General features: G+C 31.3%; 1 protein-coding gene and 1 long non-coding RNA gene across 3 annotated transcripts in view; one reads left to right on the top strand and one right to left on the bottom strand.

Annotated features, from left to right (window-relative positions):
* LOC121126195 (uncharacterized) overlaps positions 1–26,023 on the bottom strand; it is a 123,659-nt gene that overhangs the window by 38,452 nt on the left and 59,184 nt on the right. The window lies entirely within an intron of this gene.
* Positions 16,239–19,621, top strand: LOC139906569 (uncharacterized). The gene is made up of 2 exons (XR_011782196.1): positions 16,239–16,620; positions 17,615–19,621. It is a non-coding gene; the product is annotated as an uncharacterized lncRNA (long non-coding RNA).

Below are 26,023 nucleotides of genomic sequence, written 5' to 3'. Positions count from 1 at the left end.
AATGAAAAAACAGGTATTTTTTATACAGCTGATATATTATAGAAACAATACATATGTGGAACTTTTGACATCAGTCACTTTAAATCCTGGGAATTTTAAATCATTTGATTGTGTAAATTCCCTATTCCCACCCTGTATTCCAATAGAACAAGTATTAGTGATTAATGACAAATACCCTGAATACAACATCATTGCAGGTTTTTATATATTTTTAACATTTTAGAGTAGGTAATTTCATTGTCATTAATCAATTTTGACATATTGTAAGTAAAGATATAGAAGTACATAAAATGAGAGACGGTCAAGTGAAGGTTTCATGTACTACTATGTATTGTGTATGATGTAATCATTTGAAGATGGCGTCAAATTATGCCACGAGAAAAGATGAAAAAATCTTGATCTTGTATTATAATGTGCCTATTAAATATGGTCTAGGCTTGTAAAAATTATGCACAATTGAACATTATTGTATGCCATATTGAACAAACAATATGAAAATAGAAAGAGTTGAACATCCCATTTGTACTTATATACGAGTTGTGTTAAAAAAGAAAGGTGACTTTTTAAATTTAGCAGGGAATTTAGCATTTGATATGCTCGATTTTTTTTATGTTAGTATACTCACCACGAACATAGATGTTCTGTTTTAGCCATATCACCTGTTTAGGTTTTGCTTAGCAAGATACTTAACAGTTAGCAGTATTTTCTATATCCATTGGGATCTTCCATTGATATGATTGGGCTTTAATTTCGATATCATAAGCATATGCCAATGATTTGTCACTAGTTATAGACACTCGTCTCATGCCCAAAACCTTCGAAAAAAAATGATAACACAAGCCAACTGATATTTCAACATCATCAGCAACTTCTCTGATAGTAATTTTCTGATATGGATTCAATGGTTTTTATTTGTTCTTGACGTGCTTGTGCGTCTAGAGCCAGGATCGCCATTGGCATTTTCTCAGAAAAAAATCGCTGAACACGCAATATAATTCTAACCTTTAAGCCTCTTACAAACAAACTAAGCATATGATTTAGCTGATGCAGTAAATATATGCTCTTGTCGAGTGTTCTAACATAAAAAATTGAGCATACCAAATTTACGTTTATTCATTAGTGTTAAGACTCAGCGCTATACCGATTTTTTCTGGACCCATATTGCGATTCAAACCTTGATGTTACACCGTATTTAATTGTTTTCAAATCATAGATCGATTTTATGTGTCTCAATAACAGATCGAACTTTTTAGTATTAAACTAAGACAGATATTCAACCCTATCTGCCGTATTTATAAGTTCTACAAATATGATTATTGCAACACCTTGAATTTAATATGACGTTATTGAAAGGGATTGCTCATGATTTTGATACACAACTGACGTCATTAACAATTGATTCAGTAAAAAGCGACTTTTCTGAGGGACCGATCTAGATCCAACTGATTTAAAGAGCGATATTTTAGTTTAGATCGCTATCTTAGATTGTAGAACGATATTTAATCGTTTTTAAATCGTGGATCGATTTTTGGATCTCAATAATAAATCAATTTTTTTTTTAATTTTTTCCCTCTCCTTATTTATGAGTTGTACAAATATGATTTTCACAACATTTGAAACTTCATATGACGTTATTAAAAAAAAATCACAATTGGGAAACTCACATGACGTCATCAACAAGATAAGATTAAAAAGAAGTAGTCCTAAGACTCTTCTTTTGACCGATTTCTTTGCGCATCACGGGTTTAGTGATTTTTCTACGAGCAATTTGGACCGGTATAGAAGGATCTCAGACCGTAGACTGAAATTTCATCGTTTTCAAATCATGAACTAATTTTTTCGGCCTCAACTATAGACCGACTCTTCTCCCTATCTCCCTAATTTATGAGTTGAACAAATATGATCTAAGCAACAAATTTTACTTCATATGACATAATTGACTGTGATTGTGCATGATTTTGATACACACCTGACGTCATGAACAATTCATTCAGTAAAAACAACAAACACTTCTGTTTATCTGCCAAAACAACAATCAACGTTGAAAATAGTCATGAACAGCTGTTGTATGCACTCAAAGTTCGTTATTAAACAACAGTCGCATGATGTATTATTTAAAAGTTCCATTGTATTTCTAATTTATAAAATTTTATAAAATTTATTTTCATAATTTGAAAATTGCAAAATTTTCTAAACTCAAATAAATGCAAAAATAATCATGTTAGAGGGCTGAAATTGGTGGCATCAGAGATGTTCTTATGTAAAAATTTTAAATTCCAGTCCAGTTTGTTCAAATCAAGGTTAATTCTGGGAAAGAAAACATTTCAAGACCTTTGCGAAATTGCTAATAACTATTTATCCAACCAACAAATCATCCACAACTATAGAATTAAATATATAGCAAAATTAAATTAGACATCTTTTGATAGTTTATAACTATCTCATTAAAACCTCTTAATGAATAGGTATTTAAAGAGAAACGAACAAACAAAAAAAACTTTTCTAATTTATAAAACTTATGTTGCCGCAATATTATTTGAAAATTCCTTTGTATTTCATGTCTTGCATTAGTAAAAAAAATATATACATTTATTTATTTTCGTTCTGCAAAAAATAAAAACTTCATTATGCTTTTTTTTTTTTTTTTTTTTGACAAATGACAAACTATTTCAATATTTTCCTTTTGTTAATTGAACTTAAGTTAATTAAAACTAATTTAAAATAGTTTAAAAAATATATATCCTAATGACTATTTCTTTCATCAAGTATCAGCTAAATGCAATTATACAAAATTTAGTACTTTTTTGTGAAATGCAATATTTTTTTCAAGAATGTGTATTATTCTTTAGTAGGAAAATGTAGAAAAAAGAGAAAAAATTTTATAATTAGTTGTACAAAACTCTTAAAGTTATCAAATTAAAAATAAAGAGAGATACAGTTCCGGGAATATGGAGTGAGTTAACATAGATATATCAGCTAATAGGAACCATTTTTAATTTGCCTTACAGATTTGAACCAATAAAGAAAAAAAAGATTAAAAAAAGGAGATGTTTTTCATGATCGATATTCCTACTATAAGTTTTGTTGAAAATTATGGTTATTTTAGCATGTAATAAAACGAACCCAAAAATCAACAAGGTAACCCTAACAATGAGAAGAAACGCTTAGTTGTCTTGAAGTTTGATTAAATTAGCGACAAGAAGTTGTGATAAGGGAGAAAGGAGAGAAGGAAATAAACAAGGACTAAGGTTGTCTCCGGTTCAGGTTCAGCGGTTCTATTGGTCCTGATCTCTTTTTATTCATTTCAATGGTTTCGTTCATAGTCTTAGCTGTGCTTTATTGGTCTTGGTTCCGATTTTTCGTCTCGGTTCCTTTTTATACAAGCTCAGTTTGGAAAAATGGACTTAAAACAAGTGGCGACGATAGAAAATTCGGGCTCAGGAAATGATATTCGATACAAACAGTGCCCCCTCTCCTAATACACAGAGTGAGAAGTGTACCAAATTCCAACTGGGACTCCTAAAAGCTCATATTGAAGGTGGGGGGGGGGGAGGATTGGTATAGTAAAGTTTGGGAAACACTTGCTTCAGAAATATTTTATTTATCATATTGTAAGGCCCCGACATGCTTAGTAGCAGACCTGGATCCATAATCTACCTCACACTTTCCGTCTTTTATTTATTACATCTGATGCCTAAAACCACTTTTCTAGACCCATAAGAAGCTCTTAGCTATTTGGAACGCAGATAAAACTGTATCACCCTGTTGACTTAAAAAAATCATTAGAAAATGCTGTAATTACACAAAAGTAAAGCAGAAAATTCACTAATTGATTAAATTAAAGTTTTTCTTATAATATATTGTATATTTTTTGTATGTTTTGTAAAAAAAAAAATCGAAAATTAAAATGGTAACAACAAGAATTAGAATAATGTTCTGAAGGACAGACAAGCAGCTTTGACAAGGAAGGAGGGGCGAAGGAAGTCAACAAGGGCATTGGCAAGAATTATTCTGATGTCGATTCAATTCTACTCAGAGTTCAATAATGACTTACAATTATAAATCTGTAACACATTTTCAAGGTTACTCTCCGTCTTGTATGAGCATACACAAATATTCAATCAGGTTTTGAATATGATTGAATGCAGTAGGAAAGGAAGTTCACTACTCAGGAGTTAAATAATAATGCCAGCATCTGAGGAAAAGAAAATTTATTCTTCGGGCTATCAATTAAAATAAACAAGAGATCTAAAAACTGCACCAGATTTTTATCACTATATATACCTATCAGTATTCAAGGCGATAATGCTTCCCCCCGTTAAAAACCATGGAATCAAGGTTCATTTTGAAGTATTTGGAAGGCCTAGAATGCTTTGTGAAGTGGCGGTAGTCATTTTTAACCTGTATGGTGTCCTAGCAGTAGTCTTAAGTGATTTATTTTGAAGCATTGGGAGGGGGCCTAAATGCTTTGTAAAGTTTTTAACCTTCTTGGTGTGCCTGCCATTGCACAAAACAAGTATTAGGGGTGGGGTTGTCGATTTTGTTAGTAAATGAGGGTTAGTTTTCCCGACTACATTTTTTACAATGGCAAATGTACATGAAACCTTTCCACAGTCACAATTAGCTGGAACTCACAGTAGTTAAATATATAAAATACAAGATCTGTTTAAATATAATGGCGTGACATCTTCCAACACTTCCCCTCAATTTGTATTCAGATACATTTATATTTAGAAAAACAGGCTCATAATGGACCCATGAATACATAAGGAATATACTACAATTGAATACAACGATAGAAAAAAAAATGTTAATACGTGGAACAATATAAAATAACTTTATGGCCCATTAAATTGTATCTACTTGCTATTGCCTTGTAATTATTCTATGCCTTACTTTGTACATTCATTCTATGCAGAGTATGTATTATAAGATAACATATCTCAGGGGTGTCTGAAATGGGTGCGCTACAGAGGCTGTAGCCCCCCTCAAAAAAAAAAAAAATGTTTGCTTCTTAATAAAATTAATTTTCTCTGAAAAACTAAAGATTTTTTAAATTTTTTTCCAAAAAATTTAATGCTTTAAATTTTTTCTGTATAGCTGTGGATTTTTGAAACTTCTTGTAAAGACAGTCGATTTTTGAATTTAAAAAAAAAATTAAAATTTTTAATAAACTTAAAAAAATAATTTTTTTCCAAAAAAATAAATTTATCTATTTATTTTGTGACCAACTTTATACTTTTGTAATTACTTTACAAAATATTTAACTTTTTGAGTATAACAAAGAATATTTGTGAACTAATCTGTATTTTTATGATAACTTTACAAAATATTTAATTTTTAGAGTCTAAAAAATTATTTTGGAATTTTTTCCAAAAAAATTTAAAATTTTTGGTGAACACCTGTGGATTTTTGAAATTTTTTCCAAAAAATTAAATTTTTCATTTTTTTTGTTAACAAATGTGTAATTTTGAAATTTTCTAAGAAAAAAATTCAATTTTTGGTGAGAAGCTCAGAATTTTCGGAATTTTTTTTCGAAAAAATTTAATGTTTGAAATTTTTTCCCAAAAATTAAATTTTTCATATTTTATGTTTTACTTTTGTGAATAGCAAAGGATTTTTGGAATTTTTTTTACAATATTTAATATTTGAATTTCAAAATTCGAAATTTTTTTTTCAAAAAATATATTTTTCTTAAAACAAACTTCTGCCCCCCAAAAAAAAAAAAAATATTTATATAGACATGATTCCCCATAAGTTTTAAACGGTTGAATTTTCGATCCAGGTCCCATTTCTTCTCATCCCAAAAGACATTATTTCCTCTCCGCGCGGAAAATTTTGATAAGGTTTTATTCCTTTGAATCCGTTTTATCCGTACATCTTCCGAAAGATTAAGTCCGTAAAGGAACTTCAAAGAAAACATCTGTAGGTCGTTATGAATGATTCGATTTATCGAAGTCCTTGACACATCGATTTCCTTTGACATTTTTTCCACTAATCTGTTGGGGTTTCTGTATATTTTTAATTTAACTTTCCAGACGTTATTTGGGTTATCGGAGCAGATATGTTTAACGTTATATTTAATAGAACTGAGAGTGATTGAAGGTCCCATAATCTGGTAAATTTGAAGGGGGATGATTTGCCTGCGCGATGATGACTCTCTACTGCTTCTCTAAGAGGATGCATCTTGACTAATAAAAATATCTTTAATGGTCCTCTTTTTATATCGGGAGAGAGGGATTGAACTTAGATTCCATAACAAACAATCACATTGAAGATTGTATACTTTACTGCCAAAAATTTCCCCGCCAAATCTAAGAGGGTTAAGACTTTTGAACACCCCTGTATATATATAATCCTGCGAATACCCCTGTATCTTGAAACAACTTAAGACAATTTAAAGAGGTAAGTAAAATATAATAATTAGCTCTACCTATATTTAACATATTCCTTGATTAATTCATAAATTTGATAAATTGCTCAGAAACTCGCAAAAGTTATGTGTTATTTTCGCTATATGTAAAGTGTCTTGTGTTTCTTTTGCTGTAATGATGTGCTGTCTAAATTAATTAATTACCCACTATAATAAACATTATATATTATTTTTTTTTTGGGGGCATTATTCATTAACTATTTGAGTTTGTATTCTTTTCGTTATAATATGTTTCTTTTTTTTGGGTGCTATTCTACCTCTTTAATAGTTAATAATTAAGAAAAGTGGAGTTTTGTACCAAGATTCTTGCTCATGTCTTGGCATATTATTATTTTTGTTAGTATAATACAATATAATACGCACATATTATACTGCTACTGATAGTCTGGGAGCCTGCCACGGAAATAAATTGTAGATGCTATGTTTTTTTTAATTCTTGAAGCCATTTAAAGAAGTTTCATCAAAATTAATAGGAATATTGTCCATTTTATGTAGTAAAAACATCAATTTCGAGACTCCTTTAATTACAATACAGTTTATGACGTCAGTTTTTGTCCTAATCTATCAATGTTGATAAATAGTGTCGTGTCAATCCTTGTTTATTCGGCTCGGTCCAGTCTTAAGACTGGTCCTATCAGACCTTGAGACTGGTCATTAAGATTGTTAGTACTAGAACTTATTAAAAAAAACTACAGTTGAGTTACGTCATAAGAGATCCAAGTTTATCAGCTTTTTGGACTCGTATGCAGAACTGAACTGGACACCACAGGGAATGAACTGGACGGGACCGCAGTCCTAAATAAGAACTAACATAACACTAAAGATCACGCAATTCATGAATGAGAAATAATGTACAAAACTTTATTTAAAAAATGATTTTATATCAAATATTGCAAAATATATTATTCCCTATAATACAAAAAACTTTTTACTTACTTAATTTAAAAAAAATATATATATATGATAATTGTGTGCCCAATATTTGGCTATGACGTACAATGCCCTACTTTGAGTTAATAAGATTCATTATACAGAATGTACATATAAACAATTACGCATATCAAATTCTTTTGCAAAAAACTCATACAAACTTGAATTTACGATCCAAGTATTTTGCTGATTTTATTAATTTTGCAAAAATAAATATTTTGCAAAATAAAATGTGTTTTATCGTATTTCATTTAAATGCATTAACTTATGTGCTTAGACAAGGAAGTGTGGTCATAACTACAAACACCATATTTTAAATTTCACTCTGAAATTTCAAATTTGCTATAATTACTAAATTTGTACGTCGGCGTTTGCAATGCCTCCTCTTTGATTATTTGATGGCTAGTTATTCTATGGTTAACATTGCATATACAAGGAGACAAAGAATGTACATTTAAGTTTCAAAGTTACACAGATAGATGGTGCTAACGCCAAATTTCACCCGTAAAGGCAAAAGTATGCTGGTAATGATTTTTTTCGAATTTTTTGTTAATTTCTATCAAAACATTACTATCATTCACCATTTGACTGTGGTGCAAATTATACTTACAGAAGCCAAAAATTCATTATCAAAATAAAAAAATGAGAAATTGATTCAATTTTTTTTCGACAAAGTTATTGGTCACATCGGATCATTTAATAAAGGGTGACCAAGGTGGGAATGTATACTACAAACGCTTTTCTGACAGTATAGTGCTTGGAAGGTTAAGTCGTGAATTATGGTGCTTACAGTATGGAGGTATCAAGGGAGGAAATTCGGCATATTATACATTTTTACTACCTGACATGGAAAAACGCGTCAAAGGCGACCAAAAAATTGGTAATGTAAACAGGAACGATACTTTTTCATTTCATGTTGCACAACATTGGTTCGAGTGATTTTAATCTCCGCTTAATTCTGTCCTCTACTGTAAACAAATCGAGCAGAAGCACCAGCTTTGATGAATAGGAGACAAAAAGACATCCCCAAGACAACACCAGGCCACACACATCTTTGATGACGAACCAGAAGCTCTGGGAGCTTGGATGAAAAGTTATTTTGCATTCTCCCTACCGTCTGGACCATGTGACTATCACCTGTTTCTGTCTATGGACAACACGGTTTAGGAAACAAATTTGACGTCATTAGAGGACTGTGAAAATTGGTTATACCAGTATTTTTTGTCAATAGGGCCAAAACCTTCTTCGAAGTTTGATTATCGAAAGGGAACAAGTTATCAAACACAAAGTAACATAATTGGCTTAAATGTAATGATTCCAACATCTAATTTAAGCGGCAATATGGAAATATGAAATGGACGTTGGCGTAATTACCAAAATTTCTGAGACAACTCCTTATCCCAACCATTACTGCATTTTGTTAAAATACCATTTTATAAATAGTCTTTAAAGAAAAAATCATCAAATTTCAGAACTGATTCCCACTTCCATCAGAAATCCTGTAGGGACCTCTTTCAGTGAACGTGAATTGCCTTAGCGTAACTTTTGAATTGTTTTTTTTAAGCTAAAAAAATATTGAAAAGTACTGAAGACGGATATATGTGTCTTTGAGTACGAAAATATTAGTCTTGTGGCAGTCCTGATACTCTGTTGTCAATCGAGGATTGGGAGATGAAGGACTTGACTTTTTGAAGTTTAACGTATTTAATATTAATAAATAGTTACTATTCCCTTTATAATAATTTAATAATCAATTCCATATTTAAATACATCAAAATTTTAATATAATTTACGAAAGGTTTTGGTCCATTAATTTTTTAAGGAATAATTATTATATTTTAAACAAATCTAAACTTAATAGTAGTAAAAACTATTTCTTCTGATTTCTAGAAGTTTTGTATTTCTGATATCAAAATAGAATATCAAATTGTGAAGGTATTAAACTTAATTTCAGTTCATTTTTGTTTCTTGAAAAAACCCAGAAATTTACATACATACATTATGTACAATATTAAAGAGAGCGGAAGATGAATATGTAAAGGTTTAAATTATACACGCGGAAATGTTTTAAGTTTTCTTGAAACTAAGGAATAATAAAAAAAATATATCATGATTTATACTTTTTTTAAATTAGTACACGTCAGTTAAAACACTTTTAAAAAATCACATCCTTTTAAAACAACAACAAAATACTTAAAGTATCATACGTGGCCTGTCAATGGAAAAGCAAAGTAAAATATTTTTTTTAAATGGGATGTGAATTACATTTGTACATTGCAGAGGACATATCGTAAATTTTTATCACCAAATCATTCTAATTAACCTTTTGGTTGTGTCGTAAATTACATTGAAATAAGCAAAAATATTCACGATTAAAAAATAAGAAATGACAGATTTTATATTTAAATAATTTTTGACATGTCCATCACCAATTTGGATAATTTTTGATGAGGTTGTTACACACGAAAAAACAACAGTATCACTGAAATTTTAAACTTTTTTCAGCAAGAATTTTTCTTTGAATTTTCTGAGTTCCTCAAAGTTTTGGGCAATTTGAGAGATCTTCAACTTCAAACACCTCTATCACTCTACCGATTTCAAAATGTTTCCTTTAAAATATCCACAAGAGCAAGTTTTTTTTTTTTTAACTTTGATTAAAAACATAATATTTATGCAAAAAATAACGTGAAATATTGAATATAGCACTTAACCCAAGCTTCAAGTTTTATTTTAGCTATTAATAAGAGTTATATGCCTTTTATTTATTTAGTTTAGTCCAATTTTAGGACAAGTACTAACAGTAGTTAGAATCGTCAGTCCTTTGTACCATCAGTACTAGAACTGATGTGAAAATAATGTTGAGTAACGTCATCAAAAACCAAACTTTATCAGTTTTAGTACAGATATGTAAAATTGAGCAGGACCGGACTGATACAAAGTTAAACAGGACTGAGACAAACATCGAATATAAGTCTTAAGCTATTGGTACAAATCATTGTGTGCCTACGTGCCAAGTGCACGCTCAGGGACGTAAATAACTTCATAGATAATGCTATTATAGAGCTTAAATAGATTTAACAGATATGGTGTCATTATCTACCTTTATAACTATTGATGCGATGAGTCCAAATCGGGAAATAGGAACCGGATTTATTTATATTTTGAAATTTGGCCTCCTAGCCACCCAGAACTAAACCCTTTCGACTAATATGTGTGTGTGAGGAGGGGGGTCTTAAAGAGTCCAATAGATGTGCACATAACATTCTTGACTCCATTTTCAAAGTAGTAGCTAGCTAATTTAGACAAAGAGATCCATATCAAGGCTTGTGCTAGGTTCATATGGTGTATGTAAGTGACTTACTTCACTATGGATCCAATCATGTAAGAGAAAAAGATTTGCGAATTTTTTAATTAATTTTAGGAAATAAAATGTAATACTCTTTATCCTTAAATTTTCTGAATTGAAAATTATGAACTTCTATAATCAGGGTGATCCAAAAGTGTTAAAAATCTAAGATTTAACCACAAGGTATCCTATTGATCATTTGATTGTTTGTAATGAGATCTGGGTTCAATCCTTTTCATTTGATACAAAACGAATAAGTTTTTAAGTTCTTTGTATTTGTCGAAATACATCATCTAAAAAAAAGGAGTTGAATATATCTATCGTTCGGGTAAATCACCGCTCCAAATATTAGTCTCAGTTCCGTAAAATATACATTCAAGGAAATTCAAGGGACTGGAAATATTGATAACCAGTCAATAAGTGGACGCCCACGGTCAGCTAGCAATCCGAAAAACGTTCAGAAAGATAACGCAAACATTTACAGAAACTCTTACAGATCAACGACTAAACGGGCATAAACGATTAATGTGTCAAGAACTTTGATGCGCCGCATCATCCATAAAGATTTAGAGATAGCTTTCTTCAAGTTTTGTTACAGTCAAAATGTCATGTAGATGATGCACAAAGGAAGCTTTTTGCAACGAGAGAGGATTTAATGTCTTTCCTGATGAGAACATATGGGACCTGGATCAAAAATTCAAACAACAAAACATTTTTATAAAATTTCTGAAATATTTGCTTCTAATGTTTAATACTCTCAGATAAGTTTATCACTGAATAAATAAAAAGTTAAAGGGGCTCAAAACTTATGGTCAACCTGTTTATGAAATAAAACATTAAATTGGTCTTCTTTCATTTTCTAGATTTTTGTTCAAGATTGTTTTTATGTTAATATACCACATATGTCTATTTCCTGCATACATTTGATCCTAATAAATCATAATACAGCTCGCTAAAATCCTTTGCTTGAGTAAAAAAATGTTTGCGTGAAATATTTGACAACTATATGAGCGCATACTCTTGATTATATTAAAAAACTACGTTTCTCTAAATATTTTCAATAGCACGTGCAGACATGATGAGAGACATTTAAGATTGTGTGAAAATGTCGTTTATTTTTCTTTCTTTCTTGTCAAGGAAATCATTTACTGGCCTATAAATTTGCAACAAACTAATTGTCTACGCCTTAGCACTTAATAACCCACACAAAAAAGTTACTTTCATCTCTTGTAAACATCCAATTGTGTATTTCTCTACCAATTTTTTGATAGACAGATAATAAAAATAGTGTTGGGGCTCAGTTTAAGACCGAACTATGCTTTGTGTCGGTCTTCATGTCGATCCTCAATTCATCCCCCAGTCCAACAAGGGCTTACACTTATAACTTCATTCATGAGCAAACAAATTTGTTGTTACACTTTATGGTTTATACTTATAATATCTTCTCTCCTCAAGAATGAAAGAATAATTATATCTGCTTTGAATATGTACAGGGTGGGGCTGCAAAACGTGGACCATTAATTAAAGTTTATTTTCAGATTACTCTGAAAAAGTTTAGTGAATATTTTTTGTTATTCTCTCAATCCGTCCTTGTTACGTATACAAACTATACTAATCGTTTAGTCATTTTATCACCATGAGCGAGCAACAAGTAAAAAGGTAGCGCATCTCAGATTTCCTAGATACTGGAGTTGATGTGATGAAGATTACAAGCATTGGTAAGTGTACTAGAATCTTAGTTTAATAGCTGGCCAAGATGGAAAAAAAAATAAAAAAATAAAATAGAAAATACCTCTCGAGGATGTCAGGAAGTGGCGGGCATAATTTAAAGAGGGATACAAAGTTATAGTTAAGCTGGGAGATTAATATTAAGAGTTATACTACTAAGTCGATGAATCGTCTCGCTAACGACTTCTCTGTGGCTCATAGGACCATTAACCGAGCTATAAAGCACAACAAGGGATTAGTTTCTTTCACAAGGACCCCACGCCACCTTCTGACAGAGGGCATGAAAGCCTGGAGGCTTGTAAGATGTAAGAAAATCCTCCAATGGATCAAGATAAATGGGTCAATTGTGAACTTTTTATTGGATAAGAAGATTTTGGACAGTTGATCAATTGCAACATCGCCGAAACGACCGCTGGTTTGCTGAAACTAAAGAAGAGGTCCAAGGGGATTACCACACCAAATATCCAGTCCAAACAATGTTCCTCAGGACTCTGGCCTCCGATGGAAGAAGATGCCTCCGTTCTTTTTTAAGACTGGACAGAAAGTCGACCAGGAGGCCTACTATAAGGGGCTTAGATACGCCATCTTGCAATGGCTGAAGACCAACCACCCGTAGGGCTACTACGGGTGGACTCAGGACCGCACCCCCTCTCACATGCTGTCAAGTGCCACAAGTTCTGTGCACATAACAGGGCTCCATTCTAGTCCAAATAAATATGGCCCCATCCTCACCAGATTTGATCCCACGGGACTTTTTCATATGGGTCCTTTTGGAGAGGGAAACCAAGAGGAACTTCAACGTTTGTCAACAACTCTAGCTTGAACTTCAGGCAACGTGTAAAGGCTGTGGTTAATAATGAAGGTGGCCATATTGAGTGAAAATGTTTTGCAAAAACCTTTTCTAGTTGCATTGTTAACGTGTTTTTTTTTGCATAAATAAATCCACGTTTTTCTGCCCTACTTTGTACATCCCTAGTCATTTTTTGATGGATAGTTTGTAAATGAATGAATACATTTTTGGTACATGTCTTTGATTCATTATTATATATTAACGACATGTTGCCTCTTTCCTTCGAGTCTCTTTAATTTCATCCATCTGATGTTTAACATCCAGATGTTAACCATTATTGAAGCAATTTCGGGTCATATAATAAAAAAAACAATTTTGGTGTTGCAATTTTTTTTTGACTATCTCATATAAATTTTGATATATATTATATATCATTATTTTGTAATAATAGCCTATATTAGAAGGTCTACGTAGAATAAAAATGGACAAAGGTTTAAAAAATATATATAGTCTTTGTCTTTATGGTACGTCGTTACCTTTATTATACCACTGAGCCATTCTTCCGAAAAGTATGGAAAGGAACGATGAAACAGATAAAGTTTCATAAATGATCTATGGATGTTAAATACATTTACAAGTTAGGTCCGAAATAAATGTTTTTGAGCCATGACGTGTTTTATATAGAAGTAATCCCAGAAAAACAAATGTTTAAGAGAAAAAAACATACACAAATTTAATTGATACACATAATTAGAAGATTTAAAATCTATATATATGCAAAATACATAATAAGTTTATTGAATAAAAAATTATAATAGTTACATTTTTTGTAAATGGCTCTGGATCTTATAACATTTTTTTCTCCAAAAATTTAATATTTAAAATTATTTCCGAAAAGTTTAATTTTTCAATTTTTTTCAGATTTTTTTTTTTTTTTACATACCTCTTTACAAATTATTCAAAAGTGACTCGATGCATCAGTTTAGTAATATTTTCTATATTTTCTATTTTACCATTGAACAAGGCAAAAACCCACGCCAGGTTTTGTTTATGGTTCTGATTCCTGATGTGTCGGTCCTCTTTGATGACAAGTCCCACTTGTCTGTTCTTAAATAAGGTAAAATCTTTCCCTCGTGACGTCATTCAGGTGATCTCCTTTTTAAATCATTCCATTATAATATAAAATAAAGATTTTAAGATTGGGACTGAGATTTGGAGATTTTGCTGCATGTCATTTTTGCCGCCTTTTAATGTTTTTATAATATTAGTTCGAACTGGTATCTTGATCAATGAGTCCTTTCGAAACAAACTAAGTATCCTTGATTTGTGATACATTAATTCTTCTCCTTTAAAGTATAAACAATACATGATTACTTCTTTATCTTCATTAATTAATTATTTTATCACTATTTACCTTTTTTCTTCTTATCCTAGACATAAAATTAGTCTGATCAAGGTACAATAGTAATTTTATAACCAATAATGTAAAAACATCAAAAATGGGCGGAAATATAATGCGGGAAAATCTCCTCGAGGCAAAATTATCAGGGGCAAACATGTAGGCCGTGAAATTACCGGCGAAGAAAATGTTAGCTGCATAATTACCTAGAACCATTATGTTACATTACAATGAAAATATATCTCACAAAAAAAATCATGTGCAATCTTCTTAATACATAAATTTTATTTGGCTTAATAAACCATGGACATTTTTATGAAAAAATCCAAGGACCAGTAGTAAACGATCAGACCCAAGGACTTACAGTACTAAAAGGAGGTCCCAAGGATCAGTCCTAATAATATAGTGGACAAATAAAATAAGAACCGACACAACACTAGTCTTAATACTAATATTGCAAATCACGCGGTATTTTGATTTCTCCGATTCCATTACGGCATTTTTGATGTCAAAGATGCAAGTGTAATCGTCGAAAATGTCAATAAAATAACGAGAAATCCTTGAGTCCAACTCATCACTTGTCTGATTACAAAAAAAAAAAAAAAAAAAAAAAAAAAAATGTGGTCAAAAAATGGGGAAAAAAATCCATTAAAAATAATGGTTTTATTTTTACTACGTCATGTATACTTTTTAATAATCAGAGAAAATCCTTATTATTTATTAACTTAAGGAGACAAAACCTTCTCTTTAGTAGAAACAAGTCCTCTCATCACACCATAAAAATCGACTTAACCTATAAAAAACACATGATATTTCCTTCGCAAACAACTCAATTACTCCATTGTCAAAAGTCATTTATTCATGTAATTAATGTATAAAGAGGGGTTCCTTGTAACATCTGTGCTAATGAGTAACTCATCAACAAAACTGGGATCTTTTTGTATATATTTATTTTTATATGATAGGGACGGAATAGCTTGTATATATTGTAATGTAACAAAACCAGTCCATGACTCATCAGAAAATCATATTTAAGTAAAATTAAAGGCTTAAAAACCAACATGGACGAGGGAGTTGAATATATTAAAAGGTTTCAACCTTCAAAGCCCTTCTCTTTAATTATATTTCCCCCCCCCCCTCTTCATTTTACATTTAATTAAAAATATCATTTGAGTTGGGAATCGTGTAGGTAAGTAGTTGATGATTTGGATGATATATTACTCTACATAATAAATGGCTCTATCACATAAGACCATGTGTTAAGATACCCAATAGTTTTATATATACTTTATTTGATTTAAGAGACTCTTATTGAACCCGATATGATCTTTCAAATAAGGTAAATCAATTCATCATTCGTTTAGGTATTGCGACGATCAAATTTGCTTACTCTAAGTGCAATTTGCAGCAGACACAAAGGATTGATATGTATAATTTGTTAATTAATGTTATTTCCTCAATGTATAATAAAAATGTTATCTATCATTTTAGTTTGCTTTTGTGCTGACGGGCATCCTATACCCACACCAAAAATGAATCAACTCATAAATTTATGTTATAACTTAAAGGCTTTATTTAATTTAAGAGACTTGCAGAATGGAGAACCAAAAATGTTTAATATTTATGTACGATTTATTACCCATTATTTTTAACTACAAGTTTTCATTAGGCAACCAAACGACGGTTAAAGCAATAACATACAAATTTTGTTTCTATCCCGTGTTTTTTTAGTGTCAAATGTAGGAGGAACAAAGGCAGTGGGGATCTCCTCCGCGCCAAGATAGTTGACATCTGCAGCAACAATATGGCAGACTTCTGCCCCCCTCAATGTGGCCCTCCTCTAGTGCTGACCTAAACTCACTGGACTTTGCAGTTTTGATATTCTTGTATCAGAATATATTTGGCTCCTCCCATCCAAATCTGGACTTCCTCCGAGACGGCAGAATGATGGCCTTCCTCCTCATGAGAAGGCAATCTGTTCACCTGCGTTTCAAGTAAGTTATTGCTTGTGAAGGAGGACATATCGAATAAAAAAAGTAGTTAAATATAGTATTTTAACGTATGACAATTGGGTTTTGAGTTAGTTGTCTTTTCTTGATTCCATAAAAATCATGTTTATTGTAAATGAGTCATGTGCCTGCAAGTTTTGGGTCCTCACTCTGTACATTGGGCCTCCCTTTAAATAAAATTTATCAATGAATTATTACTTTATTTGGGGATTAATTTTGGTTTCTTTAAGTGTAATTTGCAGCGCAATCAAAAGGTTGATAATAATAATTTGTTGATCAAAATAGAAGATAATTGATCGAAAACTATGGATGCAATCCAATCTCAATTTTGATAAAAATCGTTTTAACTTGATTTTTCTGTTAACGGGCCATTTATATTAGAATAAATACAAAATATTTTTGTTGATATCATATAAAAAAAAGAAGATGAATTTTGAAACTTTGCATGTCCCTTAATACTATGGAAGATTAAAAAATATCTTTAAAAAAAATCAATAGCTTTAATCCTAATACGATTCTTGATTTAACAACGTATATTTAAGGTTGAAAGAAATGTTGAGAGATGGTCCGTCAACACCAAAACAAGCTAGGATTTTATTTATCAAAATAGAGTATGGATTACATTTTTATTCCTTCGACGAATATTCATTGATTTATATCAACAAGCTGTACTGATTAAGTGTTTAGGTGTATTGTAAATTGCACTTAAAACAAAAACCAAAATGGATTGTCACAATAGAAATTGATGGATTTTTATTAGAAGGGGTCATATTGGTCTTTTAAATCAAATAAAAGATATAAAGTACAGCTAACATTTTGGAGTATCTCAACTCTTTACAATATCTTGAATAATAAACCTTTAATTCACTCAAATATGTCAATGAAATATTCGGCCGTGTGTATTTATGAAAAAAATATATAAATTGGGATTTGCTCTTTTAAATATATTTTAAAACGATATGAGTCATCATCCTTGCAGATATGTACATGGATCTGGTCATTCTTTAATTGGTCTTACCGGACTGCACGAGATTAAAATGGGGACTTCTTCGATTACGTTTGAAGTTCAAACACGGCAGAATTCTCTTTTTTCTTCACGTTGGAAGGGGGTTTTCAGTTTTTTAACATCTTTTGACAATTTTATTATCCTTTGTTGATTAATAAAACCCCTGTGAAACCCATAACATTTCTGAAGGCTTTTTTTTTTTGTTGTAAAATTCGACAACTGCGTGTCTTTGATCCCCAATCAGAACTCATCAAGACTCACCAATTTACAGACTATTTATACTAAAAGGTCAATATTAAATCCAGCTTTGATCCTCATTTAAAGTTAGCGAAAAAATATATGGAGAGATTCTTTGAACAATTCATACATTTGATAAGTTAATTCAAGAAAGCAATTGCAATATTAACAAAATAAACATTCGCCAGATGTGGAGTGATATTTTTTGTAATGATGTGTTGTGTGAAATAATTAATTACCTACTGTAATAAACATTTTTATTTTTTTTCACATCATTATTTAACTTTAAGAGTTTTTTGATGCTATTTTCCCTGTTTAATAATTAACAATGAGAAAAAGTTGGGGTTCTTTTACTCAATTTATTATTGGTACGTGATCACAATCACATTAAATATTGAATGCTTTCAAGATGCTATGAGTCACCTATCTACAAAGTTTAAAAAAATAAATGAAAAATGATTCTATAGTTACAAAGAATTGACCTAGAGTTGGCTAATTACTAAGTGATTTATGATCTTTCCTCCGTTTTTTTCTCGTATTTTAGGTTGCATGATATTATAAAAGTAATTAGAAGGAGTAAAAACGAACCATTTAGTTAGTTTTTTGGGGGGGGCTTGTTTTTTATTTACTCGTTTAAATAGTCAATTATTATAATAAATATATTTTTAATAAATCACATGTCTTTGTAAATAACTTAGGGTAGAATATGACTAAATAGTGCTTTAGAATAAAATAACATCCCAACTTTTCTCCCTACCTCTCAAATTACTTGATGATATTAAAAGAAAATAATAAAATATAGTAGTAAAAAATTAACAAATTAGCGCCTTTAGCGTCAAAATAGTTATCTTACATAAGAAGAAAGATATCCATCTTCCTCCTCCGTTTTTGCTGCCTAGCAAAAGTTTTTGTTTTCATATAGCTTTATCTACCATTAAAAATAAAAAGTGAAGGGAAGATTGTATTGAACAGTTTATTCGTCTTGGATAAACACTTATGAGAATTCAATTTAAATAATTTCTTAAGTAGTAACATGAAGGGAGATTGCATCAACCAATTAATTAATCTTGGATTGCTGCAATTCAAATTAACACCTATGAGAATTTAATCTGTTCAATAAATCCAAATAATGACATCGTAAAACTAATTTAAACTAATACTTTTGTACTATTTTGAAGTACTGATGGACCATACGCATTCTAATGAAGCATTGGATATTGCACAGGATACTAATTTATTTGGAGGCAATTTTAAAGTTGGTTTGTAGTTGTTGCATGTATACAGGGATCTTCACTTTAGGTAATTTAAGAGTAGATGTGGTTATTGACATTACATCATACTTTTGATTTTCATCCCCTGTGCCTCTCTGGAACGGGCAGGCTCATACTTGTAAATATATAATTTAAAACGACCGTAATCTTTTAAATTCTCTATTAATAAATTCATAAAGGCGAAACGTTTTGAAGACTTTCCCTGTCGTTTGGTTGAAATATATTTCTTGTAAAATTTTCATTACGACAAAGTCTGCTTTTAGGTGAGTATTTGTTGTGGGGGAGGGGGGGGGGGATAGCCACAAGACAATTAATTTCTTAATTTCTATACCATACTCCTCTTCTATTCATGTTCCAACTATTTTCTTCGCAGGTTCAATTGTACTGAATTCGTAGAAAAAATGGAAGAAGGATGAAATATAATTCATTAGTATAAATTTATTTCTGAAAAGTTTAAATGAGGCATAATAGATTGCTATGATGATATATTGTAGCAATATGTGCCCGTCTACATTAAAGCAATCCAGAATAATTTTTCTCAAAGGTGAGTTTGTGTTACATTTGTTTTATTTGACGAATTATCATCAGTTAATAATTACAAATTATTATTCTTACTCGACATTGGGATAACTCACAAATTGCACTTAAAGTTAATTGATCATCACAATAAAAGAATACTCATTTGACAAATTACGTTTGAGAGGTGACCTATCGGGGCAAATATAAGTATATCAAACCAAATAAAGGTTATAAACTATAGCTGCAATTCTAGGGTATCTTAAGTTATCCCACAAATTTGAATAATAAGGCAATAATTTACTCGAATATGTTTTTATGTTGATGCACCTAATTTTTAAATGCTTTAAAACTACTCAGAAAGTTAGAATGGAAAATTATCGTAAATCATAACACCCAAAATTAATACTCATAGTGGAACAAAAAGTTGATTTTGTATCAAAAATATATACTTATTAAAGCTTTGAGTGTGCCTCAAATTGTATTTAAAGTAGCCAAAATTGATATTATCAAAATACAAGAATAAGAAATGTATCGGACCCAATATAAGTATCATAAATTAAAAAAAGAGTTCTAAACTATCGTTAAAACTCTTGGGTGCCTAAACTTAGCCCACAAATCTGAACATATATATATATATGAAATATTGATCTATATGTATGCTATATATCAAAGTCAATAAAAATACAAGGTTAGACCATCATGTAACCAGGCTTGTAATGATTTTCAATTAGATGTATCGTACCGACTGCTAGGCAAGATAGGCACATTTTCACAAAACATGCAACCAATCATCATGGCCTATGACAACACTATTGTCCTCATTTTCAATTTGATGTATCGTAGTAACTGCTGGGGAAGAAAGACAGATTTTGACAAAACATGCAACCGATCAAAAATTAAAAAGCGTGATGTGGAAGTCAAACATCAGTCGTACCCGCGTTATGGTATAACCTTATATTTCTATTAACCTTGTTGTATATGAAGTAAAGGAATAAATAGTACAATTATGGCCAGTCAACACAAATACATGATAGAGTAATTTTTCTTGGAATTAAGTATAAATTATTTTTGTATTCTTATTAACCTGTTGTATGCGTTGCAAATGTTACTTTAAGTTGTCACAATAATAGAATGATAAATTGATAGATTTAATGTATTTGAAAGGGGCCGTATCTGTGTCAATATAGACCTCTTAAATCAAATAAAAGTTATAAACTATGCCTAAAACACTTTGGTATATTTACTCTTAATATGGGGATGTTTATATATATTAAGTAAAACATTTAATGTGATTTTTACCTTCTTTTAATTTTTATTTAAGATTGTTTTTATCTTGACGCACCACTCATAAGCATTGCCATTTATATCAACTATAAAGTAATTAAAAGACGTCCCTTGTTACACCAATCAACAGAATTTAAACAGTTAAAATGTCATAAATGTTAATTCATAAAAGGATTTGAATGACATATACTCGTATAGTTAATTATAAATGTCCAATGATTCATTTGCCATTTTATCTATCTATATATTCATAGAAATAGGTACATAATAATTAGTGTTGCGACTCGTTCCAAGATCCCACTTTTTTTTTCAATTTTGTATTAAGTGATTTTTTTTTCTGAACCGAATTGAAGGGATCCTTCGGTCCAGGCGGCGATCATCAATAGAAGATAAAAATTAAATCATTTTCAAATCGTAGACCGATTTTTTGGTCTCAATCTATGGACCGATTACCTCCCCATATCGGATTTATGAGTTGTAGAAATATTAGATTAGGGTAAAATCAATTTTGTTTTTTCCCCTTTATTTAAATGCTTGATATGAAGTGTTACAATCATCGGATTAGAGAAAAATAATGCCCGTTCTGTTCGATGACTTGCTGCCAACGATGATTTTACTTTATAATTCCCTTTTCTCAAGCCTTTACTGAGGTTGTACCCCCAAGCGCGTTGTCCCTAGACAAGAATAGGCAATAGTAACTTGTCTGGACTGTTGGCTGAATGTAAAAGAACTTTCCATCCGAGTTCCTGGAACTTCTGACACATCATCAAAGATGCTTGCAGCGAGAGATTGTCTTGATAAAACACGATTCCTCTTCATTTCGAGTTTCTTTTTGTATTCAACTTTCGTCAAATGGTTCAAAACGGTTTTATGATCGATTTACAAAGAATATAATCTTGATTACTGATTGGTATAGAGTTATCAACTCGGGCTATGCACATTTTAAAGCCTATGCTATTGTAAGGGATATGATTTTTGTAAATAAATATCACAGTTTTAACAAATATATATAGTGAAGAGAATCCGCTGTAGTTTTTAGCTCCTTCATTTTCTTTTTTAAATTGGGATACTGGAAAGTGATTTTTTCATAAGATGATGTCATTATTATTGGATTTCTGAGAAGTGAACTTCCTTGTCTACTAGAAAGAAGATACCAATTATGAATATGAAACGAGATTATGTTTGCTCATAAAAGACGATGTATAAAGCTGAGGATTTATTTTGGAGTTATAATTGTAAGTCCTTAATGGACTCCGGGTAGATTTGAGGATCAAGCTTGGATTAACGCATGCCCTTAATCCTTGTTTATTTCCTTTTTCCCCTCCCTCCTTATCACAGCTTATTTATAGCCAATCTAATGAAACGTCATGACAACTAATCGACTCTCCTCTAAATCATTCTACAAATTGTCAGGGTTACCAGATTAATTTTCTGTTTCTTTTTTTAATATCCCCAAAATTTTATAAATTATCATCTTACTTTACGACTATTAATATTAAATTTCAAATTATTTTGGGAAGATCTAATCACTATTTTACCATTCTTGAGAGAACATCAATGTATAGACTCTAGCCACAAGTGTATGTATGTCCTGTTGAATGACAGAAAGTATCCCTGAGGAGTAAGTCCTTGCCATTCACTCTTCAATATTGTTATCTGTATGATAAGATCGGGTTCTCATAATGACGAAGAGTAAGGCTCATAATTTGTTTGCAGATTTATAAGTTATAATAATTGAAGATCGAAAACACAGTAATTTTTGCAAATGCCCTTGTTTGATATGGAAGGGTAGTATATTTATTTCGTTCATTTCACAGCTGCTCAGATTTGCTGTTCTCTGCGCCAAAGATTTTTTAAATTGTCGTGGTTATTATTTTCATTTTCCGTTTCTTTTTTTTAACATTCCCAAAATGCTTTTGATTAACATCCCTGCCAACCCGCAGTGATGTATATGTCCCTTCTTATGAAGAATAGGTCTAATCCCTAATCCTTTTTTGGTCTTTAACAAAGAAAATACATTTTTTTTAAATGATTTTTTTAGTAACTTTATGTAACGAAGTCTACATGACACTTTCCAAGCCATTTCGTAGCTTGAACGGTAGTTTTACCTATCGAGAAGCAGTATAAGAATAAAACACAATTTGTTTTTTGATCAATTGTTTTAAAAATAACGAAAGTAGCCAAAGAATTAGCACAATTACTCAAAAACTGAAAACAGATTATCATGAAAATTTGACAGTTCTCTTTGAAAGGCTGGTACACACTAAAAATGAGGTTAATTTAAAAAAAGCGCCATCTATCTCTGAATGCTGCAACTTTTCAGTGCATGTGTAACATAAAAGCTATCATTGATATTTGTGCCACCAGATTGAACTTTTCTTTGTTCTCATTATTGACGGAGAGTTACTTTGATGATTTGATAATTAGTTGTAATTGTAGGTCCTTGTTAGACTCTGAGTAGAAATGAGAATTCACATCGGAGTAATTCTAGCAAATGTCCTTGTTTATTCCTTCTCCCCCCTCGTCATAGATGCTTGTAGTTAAACTAATAAAATCTAATACAACTAAACTAATCTCCTCTAGAACTGTGGTTCTCCAAAATGTGGGGCACCAGATGATTTCCAAAATAAAAGAATATAATTTAAATTGTTCAATTAAAACTTAAATAATGATGAATTTAAATATTTTTTTCAAGTCCTTCCTGGATCCTTTGAGAAAGTATTTTTCCCAATAGATATTCCTCCAACAAAAATAAATTGGATACGAAGAATCCTACAATTTTGGGATTCGACTATGATTTTTTATTTAGCAACATATTTTAAGGGTTGAACTCACAAAAGTTTGGGCCTCTGCTCTAGAACACTCTTCAAATTGTCAGGGTTATCATGTTTAATTTAAATATATCCCTCCTCATGGGTATATGCATCACAGATTGCAGTTTCCGTGACCCATGGAGGGTGCCGTGTGTTTATGCTCTTTGGGAAATGATTATGGAAAAAAGAAAAAATGTTCATGGATGAATGGTGTGTGAATTAGTGAACATGTTTTTATATTCCTTATATTTTTGACTGGCATATTGCCTCTTCTCCTTAGAGTCACTCTAGATAAGACAAGCTAAAAAACAAGGTTTTTTAAAACTCATCAAGGCTTCAGACCGTTCTAAGATTTTCAGACGGAATAACAAAACTAGTCAATAGATCATTAAAATATTTACCTCTATGAATACATTTATGGCATTTATTTTTTTACAAGTGAAGCGTGTTTATTAAAAAAATGCATAATTTGCATATTTAAATATCTAGGCATGTTATGCACATATCGTTAAAATGACATAATCTTTAAACAAGAAAAAAATATACATTGCCATTTATTGAGTAAATGGCAAAAACAGAATAAATAACTCTATTAGTTGTAGATTAACTCATAAATTGTTGCTTCTACGGAGGGTTGATCCTATTTAGTGGAACACATTTTATTATTTTCAATGTTTGAGTAGTAACATTTAGACAAACTGTTTTGTGAGAACATTTATTTGACAAAATTATCAATAAATAATGCTAGGCACAACTTTTTTTGTATATATGAGTCCTCAGCTTTAATAATTGCATCAATACGAGCCCTAAATCCAGCCCAGCCACTGACTATGTAGTCAGTATCGAGCTTTGCCCACTGCACTTGATTGAAACCTCAAGAGACGGGACAGTCGTGTGTGGAGTAGTATATACTCTCTCCTCCAGATGCACCTAGATAGAGTTGTCCAAGGGGTTGTGCCTGGAAAGGAGGGAAGCCACATGCTGAGGTCCTTCAATCTTGGAAAATTTGTCTTTGAGGAAGGCTTGGGCCTTTGAAGTGTGATGATACAAAGGACCGTTTTGAGATAAAACAAATTTGTCCCCAAACTTTTCTTTAGTCCAAGTTTGCAGTTTCTTATCCAAAAGTTTGATGTAAGCAACGTCATCGAGTCTCTCCTTCCTCTTCAAAAAAATGGGAGGGCTGGTCACTGGATTTTTTTTTTCTGAATACATGTCTCACTGAAGCTGAGATATTATTGTCTTGATGTTCAGTTGCAATGTAGTGGCTTTTCTGCTGAGTCAAGGTGGCATCAACCGTTATTTTTTTCCCTATGAAAAGAGAAGAAATTTCCTCCCATTTTCTTTTGCTCTGTTGGGAAATAAGATGCCTCGTTGTCCTTCTCCGTGATTTTGCACCAATGTCATTCCGGATTGAAAATAATAAAAGATCAACCCTATACTATCATTATCATGAAACCAATATTCGAATATAATAACCAAAATGAACCTGAATATATGTATATGTTTAAACCAACTCCGATCCCACAAAAAATGAATATCCGTCTCATCTTAACACTACTCACAGGGGAGAAAGAATCAAAACTAAATTAAATCAGTCCTGACAGATAACTCAGCGTCAAGCTATAAAACTAATCAGAAAACAAAAACTACTTGATTAAATTTTTGTTGTAATTTAGTTGGATACGACGGGGTATTCGCAGGATCTGGGTTAGAGGGGTTATACCCTCTAAAATTACGGAATTTTTCTATGGGCCAAAAAAAATTATCACTCTCGAAGGAAGAAAAAAATTCAAAATACCCATCCCAAAATATAATCTTGCAGACATCTCTGCGTAGTGTTGTGATAATTCTTATTTATTTTGTCCAATACAGTCCGATACCATGGACTGATAAGACCGGTCCTTAGGATTGCCCTATCAGTTTGAGATACATAATTCAAATTTGTGTCATTTTTTGGTATAATACAGCCATTTCTTTTTATACAGAATAAGATCAAAAGTGATCAACAGATGTGAGTTCTGTGTTGTCTAGTTTTGGAGCAGCTTTTAAAGAACGTGGCGCTCATTAGCAGTGATTAGTCTTGTATCAGTTCTTATTTATTCGGTCCTGCCCAGTCCATTTTTAAGACCGTTCCTTTGGACCTTCTGTATTAGAACTGACTCAAAAAATAAGAAAATTTAGTTGAGTGACGTCATCAAGGACCAAACTTTATACGTTTAAGGACTGAAAGTCACTACTAAACAGGACCGGATCGAGAC

The sequence above is a fragment of the Lepeophtheirus salmonis genome, chromosome 11 (assembly GCF_016086655.4).
Source record: "Lepeophtheirus salmonis chromosome 11, UVic_Lsal_1.4, whole genome shotgun sequence".
Classification (NCBI taxonomy): domain Eukaryota; kingdom Metazoa; phylum Arthropoda; class Copepoda; order Siphonostomatoida; family Caligidae; genus Lepeophtheirus; species Lepeophtheirus salmonis.
This window is presented reverse-complemented; position numbering and strand designations above follow the sequence as displayed.